The sequence below is a fragment of the Xenopus tropicalis genome, chromosome 1, assembly GCF_000004195.4.
Source record: "Xenopus tropicalis strain Nigerian chromosome 1, UCB_Xtro_10.0, whole genome shotgun sequence".
NCBI lineage: Eukaryota > Metazoa > Chordata > Amphibia > Anura > Pipidae > Xenopus > Xenopus tropicalis.
The window spans coordinates 94,229,739-94,242,506 of record NC_030677.2 but is presented as its reverse complement, the minus strand read 5'-3'; the positions used below and the strand labels follow the sequence as shown (position 1 = coordinate 94,242,506).

The following is a 12,768-nucleotide window of genomic DNA, read 5'->3' as shown; positions in this document are numbered from 1 at the left end:
AATGTGTACTTTCCAAAAATATATGGTTTTGGGGGTCAATGTATTTTTTTATGTTTTTACCCCACAGAAAATGCAGTAAACGTGTTGAATTTTCAGTAGCTAAAGAGACCTCTGGGGCAATCTCTATGCACTGACGTCTTTATGGGGTCTCTAAATGCCAGATACAGTGCTGATCCTATGCACAATGGGCATCAAACTGTTCAGCGGATCCTTGGCTTTCATATTTAGGGTGTGTTTTCTTGGTACCTAATGTTATGTGGGAGATATGGTGCTTGAAAGTGGAAGATTTGATGTGATTTTCAGGTATTTCACCAAAACTAGCAATTTTGGGAAAGCACTGCGACTCTGTAGTTTGAAGTAGAAAGACATGGGTACCAATTTTGAATTCGCCCGAATATGTACTTTCCAAAAATATATGGTTTTGGGGGGTCAATGTATTTTTTGGGGTTTTTACCCCACAGAAAATGCAGTAAACGGATTGAATTTTCAGTAGCTAAAGAGATCTCCTGGGCAATTTGTATGCACTAACTTCCTTATGGGGTCTCTAAATGCCAGATACATTGGTGTTCCTATGCACAATGGGCATCAAACTGTTCAGCGGACCCTTGGCTTTCATATTTAGGGTGTGTTCTTTTGGTACCTAATGTTATGTGGGAGATAAGGTGCTTGAAAGTGGAAGATTTGATGTGATTTTTAGGTATTTCATCAAAACTGGCAATTTTGGGAAAGAATTGCGACTCAGTAGTTTGGAGTAGAAAGACATGGGTACCAATTTTGAATTTGTCCGAATGTGTACTTTCCAAAAATATATGATTTTTGGGGGTCAATGTATTTTTTTGTGTTTTTACCCCACAGAAAATGCAGTAAATGTGTTGAATTTTCAGTAGCTAAAGAGATCTCCTGGGCAATTTGTATGTACTAACTTCCTTTTGGGGTCTCTAAATTCCAGATACATCGGGGATCCTATGCACAATGGGCATCAAACTGTTCAGTGGACCCCTGGCTTTCATATTTAGGGTGTGTTTTCTTCGTACCTAATGTTATGTGGGAGATAAGGTGCTTGAAAATGGAAGATTTGAGGTGATTTTTTAGAATTTTCATAATTTTTTATAGAAAATGCTAAATTCAGTAAAGCATTGCCGTTTGGTACTTAGGAGTTGGAAGACATAGTTACCCATTTCGGATTCGTCAGAATGTGTAGTTTTCAAAAATGTATGGTTTCCTGGGGTAAACCTAATGTTCCAGGATTTTTGGCTTTGGAATGTAAAGTATGCCGTATTCTGCTGTAATGCTTTGAAAATTTAGTAATTTACTGCTGGGAGTTTTTGATCTATAGAAGTCAGAAATCTCAATAAAACTATACATATCAGGTATTGGCACGTTCGGGAGACATGAGGCTTTCCAAATCAGTTGAATTTTTGTCCATAAAATAAAATGTGTTTCTGGTAGAAATCCTTATATCATGAAAAATAGCATTTTTTCTTTTTTTTTTTGTATTTCAAGCTCTAAATCTTGTTCCAGAAGTGGAAATACACAAAAACTCAGGTAGATTTGGAAAGCTCAGGTTCTCCTGAAAAAAACAATATATAGTTTGCCTACCTAAACTTAACCCTGCCCCCAGTAAAAGACCCTACATTGAGAGAGCACAGAATGTTCACAAAACGTCTGGCACTGGGGGGAACTGAAATGACGAATTCGGCTGGCACTTAAAGGGTTAATGGGAATGCCCTCAGCCACTGTCCCAAAAGTCAAACAAAAACTCTTGAACTGTATGTTCCTTGCAGCCAGACAAACAATAGCGAAGTCCTGGAAGGCCCCATCTATTAATTTTACACTGTTTAAAAACAAAGTAGATTGGATCTTTATCAATGAAAAGCTATCGAGCGTCGCTAACGATAAATTTAACTCAATTCAACTAGTTTGGAAACCCTGGATAACCTATAGGTTTCAGGATCAGTTACCCCCCCACCTCCTCACGATATAAGTAGATACAGCAACAATAATTAAACCAGTGACCAATTCACATGGGATACTATATCTCCACTACCCAGTTACTAAATTACTATGTTATTATGTTTTTTCATGCTATTTTGTTTTTATTCCGCTTCCCTTTTTCCTTTTTCTTTCACAATCACTAATCTATGGTTATAAAGATAAGGCTATGCATAACTCAGACTAACTTTACAGGTATATAACATATTTTAAGAAACTTGACTGCAGCTTCCAAAGCATAATAAAAGCAACATTGCTGAGGGAACTGGAGAAAGTAAAGCTAATGGGGCGTGCCCCTGTAAGAAGCATAATGCAAGACCAGACCGGTAAACAAATGTATGATTGGAATGATTTTATATTATATAAATAAAGATGTAACTTTTCTGTAATGGAAACGGTTCATGTATGCTATGAAAACTTCTAAAAAATAAAAATATTAAAAAAAAAAAAAATTAATACATTAACCATGGTAAATCACAATCTTGGACAACAGCAATGAAAACTTTCCCTAAAGGAGAGTAAAAAAAAATTTACATCATAGAGAGAGAAATAAAAATATGTTAATACCAATATTAGAATGGCATTTAGCAATATTTTATGATGCCTGCTTTCATGTACCACAGTACATATGCAACACCAAATTCCAGTATTTTCAGTTTAAGTTTTTCACACCTGTGCACATTTATAACTATCACACTCATTTAACAAAAAGTCACTTTTGCAAGTAAGTAAAAACGGGGGGCATTTTGGGCCACTGACAATGCTGCCCCTGCACTCGCCCCAGCTTTGTCACGACTCAATAGGGGGCTGCATCGCTAGTGAAGAGAGTGTAGTTAAGGTTTGAAAAACAGAATTTTAGCTACCGTAGTTACCAGAAGTGGCTTTTACAGCCCCAGGTAATTTGTGGGGCTACCACCTTATGCAAGATTCCTACCTTGCCTCAGAGAAGGAATGCATATTAACACTTTATTAGCTTCTTTTTGATAATAAGATAACTGGATGACAAGTTTTATTTGTGAACAGTGTACATTTTTTAACAAAATTGGGCACTGTATTTTACTAGTATACCATGAGGCAAAAAAAAAACTAAAAGAGCAGTGAAATACTATAGCTTATTTAATCATCATGGAGGAACTAAACCCCTACCTACCTAACAGAATCAAACCCACTGCCTAAAAGACATATTTTTGCCAGAATCTGCTGCACAGCAAGGTTCGTACCCACAATATTTGGTTTGCATCAGTATTGGTGCCCAGCTCTATGGTTATGATTGTCAAACAAGAGCATGCACACTGGGCCAGAGAACAAGGGTCTGCTTCCAGCATATCTACTTCTGGATGCCTATCACCACCATGGCGCATGGTATTGAAAGTTGCTCAGTAGAAAATGTCAACAGCCGGACCTGCAGCTAAGCTGGGTGTTTTTAGATCGGGTATGGAGAAATAATTGACTTTTAGACAATGTGATTGGTCTAGGTGGAAAGGAGGCCTCTGCAACAGTTAAAATCCAGATGGTTTTTGAGGTCTAACGATTCAAGCAGTGCTTCTATGCTTTCTCTTTTTTGTTTTGGTTTCATCCACTTAGCACCTGTCAGTTCCTGTTAGTTAGTTAGTTATTTTAAGCAAAGAGATTTAACCATCAGGATGAAATGTTTCTATTTGTGTTAGAAAATGAATGTGCAATGCTGAATTAAGTACATGTTATAAAAACATTAAAAAAAGATTTTTTTTCTCTGTGCATCATGTTAATCTACTTCCTAAAGGTCAGCTTTCAAGCTCAGTCTAATCAGTCAGGAAATGTAGTAGCGATTTATATAACAAAAGTTCCAATTTTTGGTAACTATTTTGCCTATGCTTAACCAACACTTCAGCACTTTTAGGTTACAGTTACATGGGGCTGATTCTGAGCCTGCGGATAAATGCAGGCCAAGAATCAGGCCCTATGCTCTTAACAGCCTTTCCATATGCCTGCAGCCAGAACTACTGCTTTAGCCCAGGCACAGGCACACAGAATAGATTTCAGTGCCAAAAAACATACTTGCACATTTTGGCGCCAAAATCTGTTCCGTGTGTCTGCCCCTGCCCAACACAGGGGCAATGGGTGCAGGCACATGGGAAAGCTGATTCTCAGCCTGCGGATATTAGCCTGCTCGGCTTAGCCTTATGCTATTATATTAAAGTTATAGCAACAATAACCATTTATTTGTACTGTGCACCTGTCCTGCTTTGAAACATAGCAAGTATATTTGTTTATTACCTAGCCATGCATTGCTCAGGTCCCAGGTTCAGAATCATCCAGAGCAGCTTGTGTGTTCTGCCCATGAGAGGGGGGTTCCCAGTTACTGTGGTTTCCTCTCACATTTTAAAAATAACATACAGGAAAGTTCATTTTATAAAGTTACATAGGGTTGAAAAAAGACCAGAGGTTATCAAGTTCAACCCATCCAAGTAAACCCAGCACACACAAACCTATACTAACCTATCTATACACTCACATACATAAATTATATATACCAGCATCAGTACTAACTGTAGATTTTAGTATCACAATAGCCTTGGATACTATGCTTGTTCAAGAACTCACCCAGGCTGCTCTTAAAGGCATTAACAGAATCTGCCATTACAACATCACTAGGAAGGTCATTCCACACCCTTACTGCCCTCACAATGAAAAATCACCTACCCTGCTGCAAATGGAAGTTCCGTTACTCTAATTTAAAGGGGAAGCCTCAGGTGCGCTGATCCTTTTTATGGGAAAAAAGAACATCCCCCAGCTGCCTATAATCCCCTCTAATGTACTTGTACAGAGCAATCATGTCCCCCTCGCAAGCACCTTTTTTCCCAGAGAAAACAACCCCAACCTCGAAAGTCTAACCTCATGGTTTAAATCTTCCATCCTCTTTACCAGTTTAGTTGCACGTCTCTGCACTCTCTCCAGCTCATTAATATCCTTTGAAAGGACTGGAGCCCAAAACTGCACTGCATACTCAAGGTGAGGTCTTACCAGAGACCTATAAAGAGACAAACTTATTTTTTCATCCCTTGAGTCAATGCCCTTTTTTTTATACAAGACAGCACTTTATTTGCTTTAGTAGCCACTGAACTTGTTATGTACAAAAAACCCAGATCCTTCTCATTTAAGGATACCCCCAACACACTACCATTTAATAGATAACTAGTGTTTATATTATTTCTACCAAAGTGCATAACTTTGCACTTGCCCACATTGAACCTCATTTTCCAGTTTACTGCCCAGTTTTCCAATTTTGTCAAATCTCTCTGCAAAGTGGCAGCATCCTGCATCGAACTTATAGCTTCTCACAATTTAGTGTTGTCAACAAAAATAGAAACAGTACTGTCTATGCCCACCTCCAGGTCATTAATAAAGTTTAAAAGCAAAGGACCAAGGACTGACCCCTGCGGTACTCCACTAACAACACTGGCCCAATTAGAAAATGTTCCATGTCCCACCACTCAATCTATCCTTCAGCCAGTTCTCTATATAATTACAAATATTATGTTCTAGGCCAATATTCCTCAATTTTATCATTGACTTTCTGTGAGGCACTTTTGCTTTAGCAAAGTCTAAGTAGATGACATCCACTGCCATTCCAGTATCGAGGTTCCTGCTCACCTCCTCATTAAAGGCAACTAAATTAAACTCTGGAAAAATCTGTTGTGCATAAAACAATGCTGGGATAAACTTACAGTCTTGAGACCTTGTTTACATTTGCATGTTCAGTTCTCTTAAATTTCCTCTCGAGTGACCCATGCATCAGTAGTTATATTACTAGAATTGGGTCTATAAAAAGGGAAGCCTTGATTAGCTGGCTCCTCAGTTGTATAGACAGATGAAAAATAAAGTTCAAAATGTCTGCTTTTTCCCTGTTCTCATCAACCAACTGATCCCCCTGTCATAATTAAGGTTCCCACCCCTTTTTGCTTCATTTTTTTACTATTTACATAGTTTAAAAATAATTTTTACATTTTACTCCTATCTACAATACCACTTTCCATCTCTAATTTAGCTTGTCTGATAGCTTTTTGCATGCTTAATTTGCTTCCTTGTACCTGATGAAAGTTTCTGCTGTCCCAGCTAACTTGAATGCTTTAAAAGCACGTTTTTTCTTACCAACCTCGACCCTAACTCTTTTACTCAACCATAAAGGTTTTGGTTTGCGATACCTTTCCTTGCTTACAAGGGTAATATACTGACCTGTATACTTGCTAAGCAATGTTCTAAAGATATTCCATTTTCCTTTCGTGGTTAACCCTGTGAAAAGCATTTCTCAGTTGATGCACGTCTAAAAAGAGTGTTTTAGTTAATCCCTTATAGAGCTGTTTCTGCAGCATTATCTCAAAGGAGACCATGTTATGATCACTGTTTCCCAAATGCTCACCCACACAAATGTTAGAGATGAGTTCAGAATTACTAGATATCACCAGCTCTTGAACTGCCTGAAATAAAAAGATGTAATTTAGCATATTTACAAACCTACTAGCTTTTTCTGACCACCGCATTACTCCAGTCAATGTCTGGATAATTAAAGTCCCCCCTAATAACAACTTGGCCTAGTTGTGAAGCCTCCTCCATTTGCAATAGTAGTTGGCTTCCTCACTTATACAGGGTGGTTTATATAGCATACACCAATTATAATTTTCTTTGTAACCTTTAGCTCTGCTGAAATCTCTACCCAAAGGGATTCCACACTGTCCCTGGTAATTTCTTTAGCAAATGGCTTTAAATCTGACTTTATATAAAGACAAACCTCTCCACCTTTTTTAATCCCACTGTCCCTCCTAAAAAGGGTGTAACCATTTCATTTCACAGCCCAGTCACGTTTCATCCCCCCAGGTCTCAGTGATACTAATGAAATCTCAGAGACCTAAGCTCTTAATATCCACAGAACCTGGGACTAATAAGAATAAAGCTCACCCACACACATTTGTGTGGATGAGCATTTAGGGAATAGTGATCATAACAGGGTCTCCTTTAATATAATGTTTATGTCTGTGCTGGATTCACTTGGAAGGGTTGAGGGCTGGTCTTTTGTTTAAATATGTAATTATGTTAACTATAAGCTCCATTTAGATGAGCAGAGTATTTCAGAACCTTAAAACAAAAGGATAAAATAATAGAGCTGTTACAGAGACAGCTCTATAAGGGATTAACTAAAATTTTATATAATTTTATATAATTAATTTATATAATTTTATATACGCAGACTTTGCCAGTATAGGGGCATCTCTGCAATGTATCAACTGGGAAAGGCTTTTCACAGGGTTAAAGTCAGAAGGAAAATATCTTTTAAATGTTACTTAACAAGTATACAGGTCAGTATATTCTAAGCAAGAAAAGACATTGTAAAGCAAAACCTTTATGCTTGGATAAAAATGTCAGGGGCACATTCATTAAAGTACGACAAGTTCGGTTACAAAAAATTTGTATTTTTTATAAAGTTTACAACTTTTGCATATTTTCTGTGATATTTTCATGTGACTTTCCTTGGGCCAGATTGGAGCTGCAGAGTGCCATTTAGTCCTATGGGAGGCTTCCAAAATCATGCACTGATGGTTCAGTCAGAAGGGTTTTCCCGCCGTTTACGATCGTTCGGATACGAAAATTGTGTGACTATCGAAATCTTCGTATTCAAACGAACGGCACTTTCGTGACTTTTGCAATCATCAGAAATTATCGGATTTCGTGATTCGTACTTTAATGAATGTACCCTTATGTAACGAGGTTGGTAATAAAAAAACATGCTTTTAAGGCATTCAAGTTAGCTGGAACAGCAGCAACTTTCATCAGGTACAAGAAAGTAAATAAAGCATGCAAAAAAGCTATCAGGCAAGCTAAAATAGAGATGGAAATGGGTATTGCAGCAAGGAGTTAAATGAATCCAAAATTATTTTTTAAATATGTAAATAGTAAAAAAATAGCAAGAAGGGGTGGGAACCTTATTATCACAAGGGGGTCAGTTGGTTGATGAGAACAGAGAAAAAGCAGAAATTCTGTATTATTCATCTGTCTACACAACCAGGGCTGTGGAGTCAAAGTCGAGGAGTCGGAGGCAATTTTGGGTACCTGGAGTCGGAGTCGGAGTCGGCAAAAAATGAACCGACTCCGACTCCTACTAAATTTAAATGGGAATAAAAAAAAAAATAAAGCAAGTTATGGTAAATCTATGGAACCAAGAAGTCTGTACTATATTCTGAATTGTGAAAGCTGAAGCAAATTTCCATTTATAATTAACATTTTTTGTACAAATTGTAGCCAAATATTGCTTCTAGCTGCTATGTAGCCTTTAAAATAAGAAACTACTTTCAGGTTCATGTTAATGACCTGGGGCTTAACCGCTCCCTGCTTTCGTCCTAGAGCTTCTAAACTAAGGGTAGGTGCAACATGATCTTACTACTCAGTCACATTGTTTGCTGGGGGACTCTTAATTGTGTCACATATTTATAATATTAATAGGCAGTGTAGGACTTATAATGAGGGGCCTTGACGTGGCACGTGAGCTTACATATTTTGGCCAAAGTGTGGTACTAACACCTAATTTTTTGTAAAAAAAATTATTTTTAAGGGCAAACTGAGCGCTGGCAATCTTACTCTTTGTGTACATGTAATTAACATTTGGCTGAATAAATGCCCACCACACACTTGGGTTATAACCTATGGGTCACAAACTAATATATTTAGGGTGGTTTAATATTGTATTCTTAAATCCAGTGACATTTTCTAAAATATATAATTAAAGACAGTACATAATTAATGCATAATTTATATTGGGTTGAGTCTTTTAAAGACACAAAAGTTTTGGGCCTCATCCAAACAAATCTGAGACTATAAAATGACCCTACAACAAGGGGTTATAGGGTAGGGAAACTACATAATAAATAGCTCCTTGTATCATATGAACTGTCCTTGAAGAGTTTATTCCTTTTCATTTCTGTGGTGGTACATTGAAACATGCAATAAGTCTACAACAGCAGCTGGACCTATACACTAAATTCTAACTGCAGTATACCATATCCGGCAAACTGGTAGATGCATCAGATGCAGAAAAATAGAGCAAGATGTTTTTGACACTTGTACCAGCATGTGCACTTAGAGTTTCATGTATAGATTCTATGACTGCTGTGCTTTAATTGCACATTCAAACTCAACTCATTGTAGAACAAAACATGCATGCTCTAAAAATATGTAGGACAGTGGGTAGCAAAGCACTACAATAATGTGGAAAAATCCAATTGAAAAGCCAGGCTTTATGAATGATGTAATCAGTTGCTTTTATCTCTTGTTATGAGGGCATGTTTGGTAACCAAAGTTGAAAAGAACTGAGCATGCTCGGTAGCCACCAGCCAAAGTAGAGAGAGCCGAGTTGTAGGATTATAATTATAAGTGACAATATTAATATTAATATGAAATATTAGCCTATAATAATATAACCATAGGTTCTAAAAAGGGAGGTTTGGCAAAGAAAGACAATCAAATCACTGTACTCATTAAAATATAGTTTTTGCACAAATCAAAACACACTAAAACAATTAATGAAAAGAATGAAAAATATTACACACCCTTACAAAAGGGAAAAAGCATAAAAACAATTCTATACAAAAATAATAATCACAGATTATAAACAGTAAATAACCCAAAACAACCAGCAACACAAATCTAGACTATAAGCACTAACGACATTTACAGTTTTCAAACAACAAATAATATCATAGATCACAATGCCACAGAAGAAGCATTGTGTTGCAAAAAAATATATTTGCAATAGGAAGCAGAGATATCAATGGCATGTGTGCTAAAGCCTTTGCATAACATTTTACATAAAGATATCATGAATATAAATTCTCCTTATCAGCAGGATTCCCAGCAGAAACAAATTGTTTATTTTAAGATTACACTTTGAAAGCATTTGTGTAACAGTTTTTGCCTGCACTCTTGGCTTCTTTCCAAAACCTCTGTTTAAGTAAGGAAATTAGTTCTAAGGACTATCATGCACCACATCTTTAGTTTCCAGTCGCCATTTCATTACATAATTTAGAAGGGTTTGTAACTTTACATTACCCTATAATATGCTCTGCAAAGTAAAAAAATTAAAATGGTTAGGCAAGACCTAATTAAAATAATGCAGATACTTTGCGCAGTTTCTTGAATGATGTGTGTTACCAACAATTTATTTGTTTCTGCAAAGTTCATTCAGGGGATTTGTCACCCATAACAAACCAATTCGTTTTTTCATAGGCAACAAATGGTTCTGTGTACAATCACCCTAAGGGGCTGATTTACTAAGACACGATTTCGAATCTGAATTGGAAAAATTCCGATTGGAAACGAACATTTTGCGACTTTTTCGGTAATTTTGCGATTTTTTCGGCGTTTTTACGCAAAAATCGTAAAGACGCCGAAAAAAATCGCAAAATTTCCGATCATTACGAAAAAAACGCAATCGGACGCATTCGGCCCGTTCGTGGGTTAGTAAATGTGCCCCCAAGGCTAATGCCACACGGGCGTATTCTCAGCAAGCCGCTACTGTCAATTCAGCCTACCTTGTGCCTGCACCCGAATGAATGGAATACGCTTGGCACATGTAGACGATATACGCCGTGGCATTAGCCTTAAGCTTAACAGTCTTATTGGGTTATGTAATAAAGGGTACAAAGTGTGCTCCATGTCTAATCATGTATAATAACCATTTACTGCTAACCAGTTTAAAATGAAACATCTCATTGGTTTCTACAGGTTACTGCACCTGGACAAACAAATATTTTATTCTATATGGGGTTAATCTAATCTTTTTAATGTAAGCAATCTTTGACACTTACTAACACTTTGTTTCCATCTCAGGTCACAGTTTCAATATAGTTAATATAGTTAGACTGTTACAAATGTCACAGCTTACAACAGGAAAAAAAAACTGATTTGGTGCAGAACTGTAGGAAGCATACCAGGTCTTCAGCCACTAAACTGTATGTGCCAGCCAGACCCAGTCGGAGTCATTAAGCAGGCAGTTTTCTTAAAGTAATACTGTTATGAGAAAATGTTTTTCTTCAAAACACAGTTAATAGTGCTTCTCCAGCACAAATCCTGCATTGAAGGCTGTTTTCTTAAAGAGGAAACAGAATTCTTTTATATTTAATTTTTGACAAGGGGATAGCCATTGCCTTACTTTCCCAAGTGGCCACAGACATGTGACTTCAGTCACCCCTTACTGCTGCACTGCAAGTTGGAGTGATATCAGCAATATTCTCCCACAGAGTGCTTAATAAAGCTTATACCAGTTAATAAACATACCTGAAAATACCAATACACTCAGAACTATATTTCCACTTCCTTTACTATTGCATAGTCTTAGACAATGCACATTAAGGTAGCTAAAAGCTCTGCATAGTGTTTTCTGTGTACACAATGTGTAAAATTTACAAAGTATACAATATTGTTGCGAAACTGGAGCAAATCTTCTATAATGCAGCTAAAAGCTTTTAAGCAGTGGACCTATGTATGCTGGCAGCTGTTCCTCCAAGTTAAGTCACAGGAGGCACTGTGCTTTGGCTTGGGGCAGTGCCATCCACTTCTGTGGTACCGAGGGCTGGAATTTTTCTGGCCGACATGGTCGAGGGCCGATAATGGAAGACAATTTTGACCACTCCCCCTTTAAAACCACACCCGCTTCAAATCACACCCATGGCAAGAGCATACTCACAATAATTGTGGTAGCACAGCAAAAACCCAATTGGTTGATGCTTACTTAAAGGATATCATCCTTCATTCATATGCGAAAGAATTATATTATGTCATAATATGCTGCCTGTGTGTGCCATACTGTGCCTGCCCTATGCTGCCAGTGTGTGCCATACTCTGTCTGCCTTATGCTGCCTGTGTGTGTCATACTCTGCCTGCCTTATGCTGCCTGTGTGTGTCTTACTCTGCCTGTCCTATGCTGCCAGTGTGTGCCATACTCTGCCTGTCCTATGCTGCCAGTGTGTGCCATACTCTGTCTGCCTTATGCTGCCTGTGTGTGTCATACTCTGCCTGCCCTATGTTGCCTGTGTGTGTCATACTCTGCCTGCCCTATGTTGCCTGTGTGTGCCATACACGCAAGCAGCATAGTGCAGGCAGTACATACAGTGACCCAATGTTGGCACTGCTCCTACAGTTTGAGGTGTGAAAAGGTGAACAATGTGGGGGCTTACAGTCTGAGCCTGAGGTGTAAACAATGCAGGGGGTGAACAATGCACGGACTAAAAGGTGAGTCCCCGGTTTTGACCCTGGATATTCTTGTATGCTGCCTGCCCTGACTTCATCTTGTCTCAAAGATTGTGTTTGCCTTGAAGCCTGCCCTGACCCTGTGCCTAAGCGTGGACTTTCTGCTAGTTCTTTACACATTTCTGCTGAGGTCTATGTTTTTAAGTTTTTCTTTATTAAATATTTTCTTTTATTAAAACATATGTTTGTTAGTTGCAGCACATTGGCTCCTTTCAGATAACTTAGTGGATAATTCTAACAGGCAGATACACTAGAGCAGTAATCCCCAACCTGAGGCTCACAAACAACATGATGCTCACCAACCCCTTGGATGTTGCTCCCAGTGGCCTCAAAGCAGGTGCTTACTTTTAAATTCCTGGTTTGAAGGCAAGTTTTAGTTGCATAAAATCCAGGGGTACTGAAAACAGGACCTCCTTTAGGCTGCCAGTCCACATAGGGGCTACCAATAGTCAATCACAGACCATAATTGGAACCCCCAGGAACTTTTGCATGTCTGTGTTT

At 38.0% G+C, this 12,768-nt stretch overlaps 1 protein-coding gene across 2 annotated transcripts in view; it reads right to left on the bottom strand.

Moving 5' to 3' along the window:
- b4galt1.1 (UDP-Gal:betaGlcNAc beta 1,4- galactosyltransferase, polypeptide 1, gene 1) overlaps window positions 1-12,768 on the bottom strand; it is a 62,953-nt gene that overhangs the window by 48,998 nt on the left and 1,187 nt on the right.